Genomic DNA, 12,435 nt, shown 5'->3' with positions numbered 1-12,435 from the left:
CTTAGCCAATGGGATGCCAGGAAGATGCTAGGTAATAGCCAATGGCAGAGCAGCTATGAGTATGTTGCGTTCAGGAAACTCCGGAGCTGCGAGTGGCATACTGTACTTTTACCTTTCGTGTCTTGAAATTTCTTTTGTAACAATAGGCAATATTTTCCTGTTGAGGCGTTTCGTAACTTGAACATTTCGTATTTAGAGACATTCGTAAGTAGAGGTACCACTCTATTTGGAAATCCCCTGCAAAATCATTGATATGTACTGCTGGGATGATCGGGGCTGTAGCAAGAGGGTGTTTTGATTCACTTTCTTGTCCAAATATGCATGATGACATCTCTCTTGTAAAGTGTTCACCAAGAGTTGAAAATTTATATTTTGTGTCTTGTGCAAAACAGCTGCAGAGGCATTTTACATGGCTTGTTGTTGCCTGAATTTTGATGATGCCTCAAACAGAGATTCTCAAAACTATTGGTTTTTCCAGATAGATATTTGCATTTTCATATCTTGCGCCTTTGTGTCATTTACACATTGTTACCTAGAGCCTGTGAAATCAACACTGCTGCTCTAATTCCTGACAGTGTTTTGGTTGGTGAGGGAATTATGCTTATCGTGCAAAGATTGCACACTGATTACACAAATATTATAGCAGATTATAGCTTGCGGCTTTCTGAATGGTGAAGGCACTGGCGGTTTATCTCGGGACGTTTGCGTTTGTTAAGTATTAATACTCTTTAATGGCTCTGGAAAAAAAAATACTAGTTTCACCAACTTCTCCTGCTGCAGCACCTGTTGATCCTCAAAATTTGACGGACTGAAAATGACAGATGCATTTGAAGTACTTGAAATGCTGTCATGAACTTCATTCAGAAAGCTCATCATCTTGACCTGTGAGCAAATATAAGACACAGGGGGTTTTAAATTCCTGTCTTTTAGTGAGATATCTATATTCAGCAACAATTGCTTGTAACCTTTAAAACATTTCCATGCAAATATGTTAGTAGTCAACACCTAAGGTTTGTACTATACAATAGATACTGTACAATAAGTGTAATTCTCGCTTTTTGTGGGGTTAGGGACCAAGACCCGCTACAAGGGTAGAAACCCCACCTGAAACTGCATCTGCATACAATATACTGTAGCAATTTTCACATTTTTTTGTAGTGAAAAATGAAGTTATTTTCACCTCTAGTACAGTACCAGTACAGATGGGTATATAATGGTATCGCTATTGGGGCAGTCCTACAAATACTTCAATTCTGACTTAACTACTGCCTTAGTGATAAACTAAGGCTTGTAAAGTCATTAACGGCATCTACTTCAGATTGGGACTCTTTAATAAACAGAGAAACCCCTGTAGTATTTTGCCCTGTGTTTATTTTTATTACACTGACATTACATCTTCTTACTCAGCACAACTCCACATTAACGATACTGTAGTTAACACGCACTCTCTCAATGATTGGAGTGCAACTCCCCAGCCCCCACCGCCACCCTTCCTGTTACTCAGCAGTAGCTCGCGAGCATCCCCCTGAGACGTCTGCATGAGAGCTGCAACAGCTGTGATGGTGTACGTCGCCGCCAGCACCCGTCAAGTGCACTGCTACGCGGAAACGCATCTAGTCCCACCGCACATGGGCCACAAGCGCAGCTGGGGGGCTTGTCGCGCGGCCCGTTTATTGTCTGACCTGCATACGTGTTTGCATTGTCAGCAGTCAGATCACTATCTTTATTACTACGATTAGTCTTTTGTTTTGGTCATGCTTATCTTTGCAAAGAGGTTCCCCAAGCAACTTTATTAGTCATTTGTTGAGCCTGGTGTTGCTGTATATCGATAAACACTAGAAAGATGTATAATCGGAGGGAGCAGGCAGAGTCCCTCTTAGTAATTTATTTTATTTTATTTTTAGGAGAGTTTTCCAGTCTGGCAAAAAAAGGTGTCGCTGTAGGAATAAATTGTTCTAGCAACTGCTTTGATAATTGATGTGGGCAAAAATGTGTTTCCCTTTGTTAGAGTTGCAAAGTGAGTCTGGAGCCTTTCCCAGCTGATACCCTGATCTGTGTCTGGGTTAGGGTTAGGGTTAGGGTTAGGGTTGGATCCTAACCCAATCGCGGGGCACATATACAATTAGACAAGTATTCCTACTCAATTTCACGCATGTGTATGAACCATTTAAGACATTTCATTGAAACTAACATGGATGTTTTTGTACACTTGCTAATGGTTTTGCTACAATACCAACACCATATAAACCCCACACATGATAGTCTGAGATGAGATTCAAACCTACAGCCTGTTGACTGTGAAGCAGTCATGCTAACACAGTACCCACCATGCTGTGCTTCGTAACTCAGCTGATAGTCAAATAATTAATTTTGTGCATACATAATTGTATCCCACTTTGATATACTGGATTTATGGTGCGGTTCAAACGATTAATCACACAATTTATAATCCGATTTTAAAAAAATGCCCAAGCAGAATCTCTGCCTCGAAGCTTGGCAGCGATCATTTTTTCCACACGATACTAATGATACGGCAGACTCACATACCATTTTGTGTGGAAATAATTTGGTGCGATGCCGACGTAAAATACAATGTTGAAATTGTGTGATAGATTCACACTTAAAAAAGAAGATAAAGTGCAACGTGTCTACTGCAAAGCAGAATTTAGATGTACGACTACAGCCATGAGCCGTACATCTAAATTCTTTAGCTCAAAGCTCTTCACTTCAGTTTTTAGATCTAGTGGTTTGAGCTAAATCATCTAAAATGCTGATGTAATTGTGCTCTTGGGCCAGAGTTAGTGGAAGAAAAATCGTGTTTATCAACAGAAACATCAATTCAACAGAAAGAGGAAGCTAATTGTTTGTCAGTGCTCAGGAATGTGCCTGACACTTGTTTTCAGTCCTTCAAGACAGAATGCAGTTCCGACCTCCAGTAGCCGCGACAAGCAGCTCCCAGACAAAATCTAGATGTTAATCACAGTCTGTTCTGTCAGCTACCTGACTCCAAGTGACTTGCTTTAATGACCCTAGAGAGAGGTTCATAGGTGTGTTTGTGTGCGTGTGTTCACTGGCATATCTTTCTGGTGACTCACTACCTTTTACATGTAATAATTAGAAAACAGCAGTGTTTGAAAACAACTACATGTATGTACAATACCACTGAACAAGTCTAAGGCCACCATTAAACTATTTAGGCTAGTGTTGTAGTGCTAGCATTAAGCTCCCAACACGATTGTGAGCAGGAGTGGCAATAAGCAGTTTGAAGCACTGTTTATTGAATTCTTCCTTACCTCACACAATTTTCACATTTTTTCTTGCAACGCTGCAAAAGATTGGCTCGTGTCTTGAAAAACCTGTAAATGTAGTTTTTAGAAGGCCGACTACTGAAATAAATGAAGTTTTTCACAATGTTCTAATGTGACAAGTTGCACCTTTATATGCATGATAAAGTCATAATAAAGATTTGCACAGTTAAGTTTTCTTCCTAACAAACACATTAGCCCTAATAGACATTTGCTACACAGTTGAGTAAATAAACGCCTCTGGCCAATATATGAGGAAATATTGTTAATAAGGTGCTACTTAAACACCCACTGTAATATGTTTGAGTTATTCCCAAAGACATACAGTCTGGGGCGGATGTGACAGCCTGCTTAGACACTGATTGGATAATTATTGGGGAGGGGCAAAGGGTGACCTCCAGACATAGCCAGGTTCCTCCATGCTAATCCCCCATACTTACTCTGTCAACAGGTCCATGTTGTGCAGATGTAAATCGCAAAGCCGGCGCACTCAGCTGTCTGCGGAGCGTGGCATATGGCTGCCTAATTCACCCTAAGATGCGAGACAAACATCTATAGAAATGCCAGGAATTTGCAAAATTGGATTGTGTTATTTGAGCAAAAGCAAGTAGCAGATGCTTGCGTCCCTCTGATTAGTGCACGGCCCTGAGCTTTTCCACTTCTTTTAGCTCATTTAGACACGCCTTGCTGCCTTGGCGGCACGTGGCTGCGAGGAGTGTCGAGTGGCTTGATTACGACCCAAGTTCAAACTGCATTTTGCTGCGTGTGGGAGCTTTGCCGCAGTCTGCTGCATTGCGAGATGACCACCTTAATGTGCATCACAGCAGTGCATCTTGTTATTTATCACACTCAGGCTGCGTGCCCTGGTTGCCTGCGGCCCGCCGCCTACACCTCACGGACCTTCGCAACTCCCCGTTTCTATGGCGACGCTAGCTGCATATTGGTCGTGCAGTGACAAGCAGCCTCTCCGAGTGGTTTTGGTGAAAGGAGCAAATTGTATTGTCGCCACAGCACATTCACAACCACTGGATGTCTCATTTCATAATTCAAAATGATTTTATGACCTTGATTTGCTTTCTTAGAAATGTATTCACCGCTTGGGTAAAGCCATAAAGGCTTGACCAAATACTACTGCGGAATCTCCAAAGTCACACAGTTAGCTCTAATGGCACTGTTTGACTTGTACTGTTGACCAGATAAAAACAACTTAATAACTGTACACATCACATTTTAACCAGGCCCGCACAGCTACCGAATATTTTTAGACAAATATTCTACCGATTATCCCACTGGTAAGGGGCGATATTTTCCTGTAGTACAAAAAGGCATGCTAGGTTACCGCCATATTTAGGTTTTCATTTTATTGTTTTATATTCATGTCCCACTGTCTCGAGTCAGGTCATTTTTATTTATAGCACCAATTCACAGAAGTTTTCTCAAGGCAGGTTCTGTGGGGTGACCTTTTGCCTTGGCCAGTTGGTTTGCGATCGAGAAGCGGAGTAGAGGGACAGAGAGTCGAGAAAACAGGATCGATGGGTCGAGCAGTTGGATGAGGGGCGAGAGAACAATGAGCGCAACAACAGCCCTATCACCCACAATGATGTTAGAGTAGTACAAGTTTGTTACGTTGCTACCAGAAATGGAACTCTTTCGTACACAGAGTCCACTGAGCCACCCACAAACCCCCCCCCCCCATAATTATATTGCTCATATTGCCGTGAGCCAGCCAGACCAGTTCCTATTTTGCAAACGTTCCACTTCCAACAAGAAGATTCGTCTTTCACTGGTTTCACTGACATTTGAATTTGGGTGTTGCGCTTTAATCAAAAGCATGACATCTGGTTAGATGTTGGTTAGGTTTGCAGAGGCTTTTCCCCTCAAATGACACTGGCGGCTCTTTCCATACTAATTTCCTTTTAATGAAGCTCATCTCCGCAGGGAGCAGAGCCACGTGCCATTTCACTTACGCGACTCGGAGGAAGCAGGCGAGCGAGCCTTCGTCATCAGCTATTTAAAAACCAGGCTGCAATGACAATTGGCTGTGGCGAAGGGGCCAGCAAAAGGCATCTGAAAGAGATGAAAGTGTTGGGATTGTGAATGGGGCTGCCTGCCCTTCTCCATTGGGGGTTTCCCCCCCTTTACACGTGCTACTACAGCATAACAAGCAAACACTGCTGCTTTATATCGAACCTGCACTGCTTTTTTTCCCGAGGCAGGAAATCAATATGCTTTTATCTTCTCCTCCACAAACACACACTGTAGAGGAATACTCTTAAGAGTTGTCAGCCTAGTCTCCTCTAATTCATAACCGTCGTGTGAAGATGCAGGTGCTCTCTCTATCGAATTAATCCACTGAAATGTGTATGCAGTGTAAATTATTTGGCTCTGACTTCATGGTAGTTATTTGACCCTTTTTATACAAATGTTTCTTGACACACCGTGTCCCCAAAAAAAAAAAAGAAGTGCTGCAGGTTTTATTTAGACACACCTCAGCAGTAGCAGCCGCATTCTCATACCAATAAACAAACAGCGCTTCCGGAAGGCGATGATTCATGCTCAGGTTTTAGGTCATTGCTTCATTGGTATGCTGCGAGGCCCTCTACTCCAAGTGTGTCCTTGGCGAGGGGATTGCACACACTTGCAATATAATTAGGGTCGTTTAGTTTTTGTTTGGTTTTTTTTTTATGTGGAAGCTGATTAAAACTGTTGTTTTGGCCATTTATTTACTAAATACACAATGGAAACTCTGGATAGCTTGTAAATCAGAGGAGCTGTACAAGCGAAAGGGTCTATTATTTTAACAGAAAACTTTGTTTCGGTTGAATTCATCATCAAAACTTGATATGCAATTGAGAGATTTTAGTTGATTTTGTTTGCTTCCTGTGTTTTCATGGGTTTGAAATGTTATTTTGAAGGATGGTGAATACGACGTGTTTTCTGTTCTGCCTGCCAAGGGCTAGGCGATATGACTGAAAAGTATATCACGATATAAGTGTTTCATATTGGCCGATGTCAATAAATATTGATTATTTTTTTTCTTTCTTTAACCTTTGAAAATAATGACCTGGAGAAAAATGAATTTAGGTTATTTTATTTTAACATAATACTTAACCTTTGAAAGCGGTCAACGCAACTTTGAAAGAGTGAAATAAACTGCTGAATATAGATATTAAATAAACTCTGTTTTAAACATAATGTGCAGAGTATTTAGGCGATATGTCTGAAAAACTGTCACAACCGCAGAAGTATTTCATATCAGTCAATATTGATAATTGTTGATTTCGTTTTAAACCTATTTAAAAAATCAGCATTGCATAGATTAGCCTTCATTCAATGTCCATACAAATGTGCTGTAAGTGAACTAATACTCTCTTGCAGTGCATACATTGTTGACCAACCGTCTTAGGACTACTATATCTTTTTAGCAGACTCATTATTGCCATAGTTCATTCATATTTTACCAATTAGTCACTAATTGGTTAGTAAAAAGTAATTGGGAAGAAATTGTTTCACATTTAAATGCAAAATACATTTTTCCCTGATTATTGAATGGCATAATCGTTAGAATAATTAATTCATTAGATAATGACCGCCCTACATGCCTTTTATGCGTTTTTTTGTGTCCTGGTGTTTCATCTTTTTCATAATCCACGATGAACTTGAGAGTCCAGTTCATTCTCTAAATTGTTAATGCATTGATTGGGGGGGTTTCAACAGTTGAACCGTTGTGTTTATCATCCTGAGTTTTCATTTACTTACAGACAGCTGCTTTGCGACAGGTCGGCTCACGCAATCACTGACCCCAATAGCCCTCTCTCTCACAGCTAAAGACACTGCATGCTGCGCTAGGTTAAGTGAGCCCCAATTGATCAGTATTGATTGGAAGTATATTTGTCAGACAATGATGGGCCTCCCCCTCAGGCTATAATATGTCTGGTGATTCCCACTGCCCCCCTCTCTCTATTTTATGCCCTACTTGTATTGTGGATGTCCTCCCCCTTCTTTCTTTGACCCCAACCCATGTTCTATAAACATTCTGCACAGTCTCCTTTACTTAGCCCCTCTTTCAGTACTGCAGGATAATAGTCAAATAAGATGGAGTCGGCATTTTGTAGGGCTGCTCGAGTATGGAAAAAAAATATTAATCACTTATTTTGGTAATAATTGAAATCACCATTATTCAAACAATCTTTTTTTTGGTACAAATCAATAAAATGTTAAAAAGTAAAACATATAGAGATGACTACATTTCTTTGAAACAATATAATTATGTAAGTTGCTTTTGGACCAAACAAAATTAATTATTGTAAAATTTAAAAGGAAAGGTGGAAATGTATAAATGAAAGTATGATTTTCTTGTGTATTGGATATAAATACATATTAACAATCGTTTTTTTACGGTTATGCCAATTTTGTAATCATGGAGTGTAATAATCGTAATTGTAATTTAATTGAATTTCGATTAATCTTCTGGCTATCATGTGTCTGATCTCCGTTTGTTTTGGTTGTCGCCGTAGTTTTTCGGGTGCTGTGTCCGCAAGTGATTAAACAGGTTTGTCGTGTTGCCATCTGACATTCGAACCGAGTCTGTGCAAACTTTGCAAATAACTGGTTTGCGCCTTCTCCTCCGAGGAAAAGCCAAACCAAATCGACACTGTGGATGTGGAGTTTCTTTTCGGGACCAACTGTGCTTCGTGATGACTTTCTGTTATAGCTTCCCGCTATACAAACAAACAGGGAGGCAGGGAGTGTCACGTACGGTGCACTGTGCGTGCTGTGATTGGTTGGTCGGGTATGCGTCAACGGCTTTGAGCCGCCATAGAGCTAAACTGTATAGAATGTGCCCTGTAGACTGACCCATTAGTCGCAGTTGTTCACCCCTCACTGTGATAGGGGCTTTATTGTTTTTTTTTGCTAGCATGTTTCATTCCCAATAGGGTTGCAATCATTCAAGTACAAATAATAGTCAATGAAAAATATCTGCCTTGAAGCTTTGCAGGATTAATTCATTTTTTCCACATGGACTCTTTTTACTGCAGTCACATGCACTGCTCCATGTACAAATGTGTTGGTGAGTTTGGGTTCATTTCACGCTTAGCAAGGAAGATGAAGAAGTGCAATGTGTACCACAACAGCATATCTATGATACCCGACACAAGCTAATGTATTGATGTTTGCTAATTTAGTAAAGCTTTTCATTGCTAGTTAAAAGGCATTTTAATGTCCCCAAAAGTGGTCAAGGATACACATAGCTGCCGGTGCACTTTCAATCACTTTTATTAAGGAAACAGTAAGAAAACAAGATGGTAATAAGTGCATTCAATCAAGAGATGCCAATGGACACAAACCCGCAGACTGGCTAACGCATTAGCAAGTAAGTAAGTCAATTTTATTTATGTAGCACTTCTCAAAGACAAGGCTCACAAAGTGCTTCACATAATACATCCATCCATCCATTATTGATACCGCTTATCCTCACAAGAGCAAAGATTTATATTTGACACTTTGACTTCTCTCCATCCGTATGAGGTTTTGCTTGTTCCGCCATCTTGTCACGTATTAGTTTAGCCTAGCAGACGTCTGACATACAAACGCATGTAATCGTTTGCGCATGCTTTTAGTTTTTTTAAAACTTTAAATATCGATTATTAATACCTATGGATCGATCTATGAATCGATTCAGAATATTTTTAATACATCGAATGATGTAAGATCAAAAACAATTATCATTCCCACCCCTACTTGGGCGCAACCGACTCAAAGGCTCTGTTGCCTTTAGTTTTCCATCTTGTGTTAGGTACAACCAAAACAGTGACCTAACAGGACAGTGAAAAGACAGAAGATCTCTTAAATATGCAGGTGCCTGACCATGAAGGGCTCTGTAAGTGACAGTTAGAATTTTGTATTGGATCCTAAAATGAACCGACAGCCAGTGCAAATAGGCTACAACAGGAGTGATATGACAAAATCTATGAGATTTTGTCAAAAGGCTGGCAATGGCATTTTGAATTAATTGAAGACGGTCTAATGATGTTTTGTTGAGACAGGAGAAGAGAGAGACGCAGTAGTCCAGAGTGACGCGAAGACACAAAAGCAAGGATGATCATCTCTAGCTCGGCGTCAGATACTATGGATCTGAGTTTGGGAAAAAAACGTAACCGCTCTCACTCACTGACTTTAACATCACTCACTAGGCCAGGTCCCGCCTTTTAAAGCCACACATACTCAGTAGAACGTGAGGATCATGACCCAAAGTGGACAAAAAAAAAAAAAAACCTGCACCTCGCTTAGACATTTTTTGTCAACAATCTGTTTTTTTCACATTAATCAATGGGATTGGTGAAATACTGAATTCCAAAAATATTCAATAGCAGCGACCCTATATAGAATGTAGAGTTTAAAACCCATCTCGTCCAGCCTACTCTACTAGTAGCTAAGTTGGTATGAATGTTTGATGTGCAGTCAGGCTGCCTGCCAACATCGCATTGTCATTTGTCATATAATCTCCTCCTGTCAAATCACCTGTGCCGCCATCTGTTCTTCAAACTAGTTGCTGGATCTTGGCATTGTCATTTAACACTTGAAGGACTAAAGCGCCTGTCTCAACAGCTCCCCAAAACCTTAGGTCACCTATGGAATTTCCCCTTAAAAACCTGAAGTTCTCCCAGAAATTCAACACTTACAAAATGATTAATATCTCAGCCCCTGTAGCAGAAACATAATTCCAAAAGAATTAAAGATCTTAGACATGTGGCTTTCGCACAGGCAGAACTTATTATCATTTACTGCTTCAATCGAAGATGTAAAAATAACATGTCAGGGCAAGAGAAGCACCATTTTAATAAAAAAAACAAAAAATCAGTGGTAATTACAATCCTCTATTCTGTTACCAACACATCTAAATCGTCATTGTCTACAAACCATATCATATCACGTTGGACTGGTTCCACTGGTCGTGCGCGTCGTCTATATAGCACTGGCGTTACTTATCAGAGCTCCCGGCGATCGACGGCGTCTGCCATTTGCCTACCTACGGCTCTAAAAAATTCCACGACAACCTCTGCGGTCTCTCGACACCGTCACATGTATATTCTGATGCATTAAATTGGCTAAGCAACGGAGAATTGGATTAAAAAAAGACACCGACATATCCGCTCTCCCGGCTTTAAAGGTAGAATGACGCAACAGCGCTCCCGGCTCTAGTGGTAGAAACGCGGTTATGACGCTCCTGACGCTGCTCGTGCTACTGGATCTCCTCACTTGTTGTACTAGTAGAACTGCGCTGTATCTCCTGTTGAAAAATTTCCTGCGCGGTTCGGTAACTAGAAGTGTTCTGAGGCATTTTCGTCCCCTCCCATAAAGCCTTGATACATACTTTGCGGCAACGTTTACTCCATTACTCAATACACACTTCAAAGCCCCGTCACATAACATCACTACAAGCTTTGTAGGTTGGGGAGGAGACAAGTTTCGCCTGTGTTGTTAGTGGAAGTTAGGGATAGGTTTTTTTTTTTCATCAATTCAGCTCTACGACATTTATTTTGTAGGTAATGTTGATGACGACAAGTGTTAAATATTCAACTGTTTTGGAATGACGAATTCTAAAAACATTAGGGGTTGTCATTCCCTTTCCCGAAGAAAATCCATGGAAGCACGGTGAGAATATCCATACCCATCGAGATTCGAACCTCTCAACTAGGAGGCAGACATGCTAACCAGTAGGTCACCGTGCTGCCCCTCTCGGACGCTGCTCAGCCAAAATGGGATTTAAAATAATTGGCGAAGGTTGAAAGACACTCACCAAAATGAACGTGTTCTGAAGCAGAAGAGTGCAACTCTGGCATCCAGTGGATAAAAACGTAACACAAAACAAGGTTTCATTGGTTGTTCAGCTACAGTTTAACATCCATACAAAATAGAGATTCCCCTTCTCTTCAAAATAATCATTGGACAGCTAAAATAGTCAACTCAATTTATAGACTAGATTGTTTATAGCGTGTATCTTAACTGAGCATGTGAAAGTAATTGACAGGCAGACAGTCAGTCATGTGCACTCCTCTCTCATGAGTTGTCTGCTTCATACTCCAGTGACAGAGGTCAATGGTAAAGATGAGACCACGCTCACCGCCGTCACCCCTCTCTCTCGCTCTCCGAGGCACATAATGAAGCCATTCTGAGGTGCCTGCAGCTGCGTCAGGATAATCTGGGATTGAGCCTGATAGAGGATCACAGGACTGCTCTCAGGATGAGCAGAAAGCGTGATGAGAGTGGGAGCCTCTTGCCTTTGCTTTACCATAGGCAAAATGTGTCATCTGTAAATGACTTCTGTTCAGTGTGCGTTATTTGTTCAAGCAAAGCCGTCATGGGACCAGAAGTGACTTTCCTGTTGACACATAAAGTGCATTGTTCATCAAAGAGCACATCAAAGCTCTTTCATGCCCTTACTTAATAAAAGACAAATCTGGCTCTTTCTGAACTAGTCAACCTTGTTGTGGAGGGCAGTGCAGCACACGATAACCACGGCAGCGGATTTGACAACCTTCAATTGTTGTTAGGTTTAGTAGACCCTTATTGATACGTTTTTTGTCAAAGTTGAATTAATCGTATTGAAAAGGTGTGTTGCTTGAATTTTTTTAAATTTTGCATCAATCATCAATGTACGCATCAATCAGTGGAATTGTGGTTGGTCATACTTGTGTAGCCGCACAGCTATGCAGAATGTGAACTCTGCCGAGGACACAAGTCTGGAAGTAGCCTGCCACTAAACCAATAAACAACAGGACGCGCACCTCTCTCGCCTGAGCCTTAACACCTCCAGATTTTCACATACAGATGCTTAGTCACGAGTACGTGCCACGCTACTCTTTTTGTGTGCTCTCGATGTGGATATGCGGCTCTGATATCAGCCGAGCGGTGTTGTGCTTTCAGTCTGCAGTGGAGCAGTGGGAGACTGTGCCCGTGGGGTATGGGAGTGTTTGTGTGCGTGCACGTCCACTTGAGTGATAATAACTTCCCATGTCAGCTTCCAGGAGCTTAGTCTCGACGGAAGAAATCCTCCGTCATATTGCTGCACCTTATTATCCTGTCTGTCTTTTGCTTGCCGTCTCACATTGTTTTACTGCCATGACTT

At 41.2% G+C, this 12,435-nt stretch overlaps 1 protein-coding gene across 2 annotated transcripts in view; it reads left to right on the top strand.

Moving 5' to 3' along the window:
- Positions 1-12,435, top strand: part of sipa1l3 (signal-induced proliferation-associated 1 like 3) — a 78,456-nt gene that overhangs the window by 29,539 nt on the left and 36,482 nt on the right. The gene's annotated exons all lie outside the window — the stretch shown is intronic.

Source organism: Filicampus tigris, chromosome 7 (assembly GCF_054856515.1).
Source record: "Filicampus tigris isolate MCC_2025a chromosome 7, RoL_Ftig_1.0, whole genome shotgun sequence".
In the NCBI taxonomy this organism is placed as follows: Eukaryota; Metazoa; Chordata; class Actinopteri; order Syngnathiformes; family Syngnathidae; genus Filicampus; species Filicampus tigris.
Note: the sequence above shows the minus strand (reverse complement) of the source record. Positions and strands in the feature narration are given on the sequence as shown.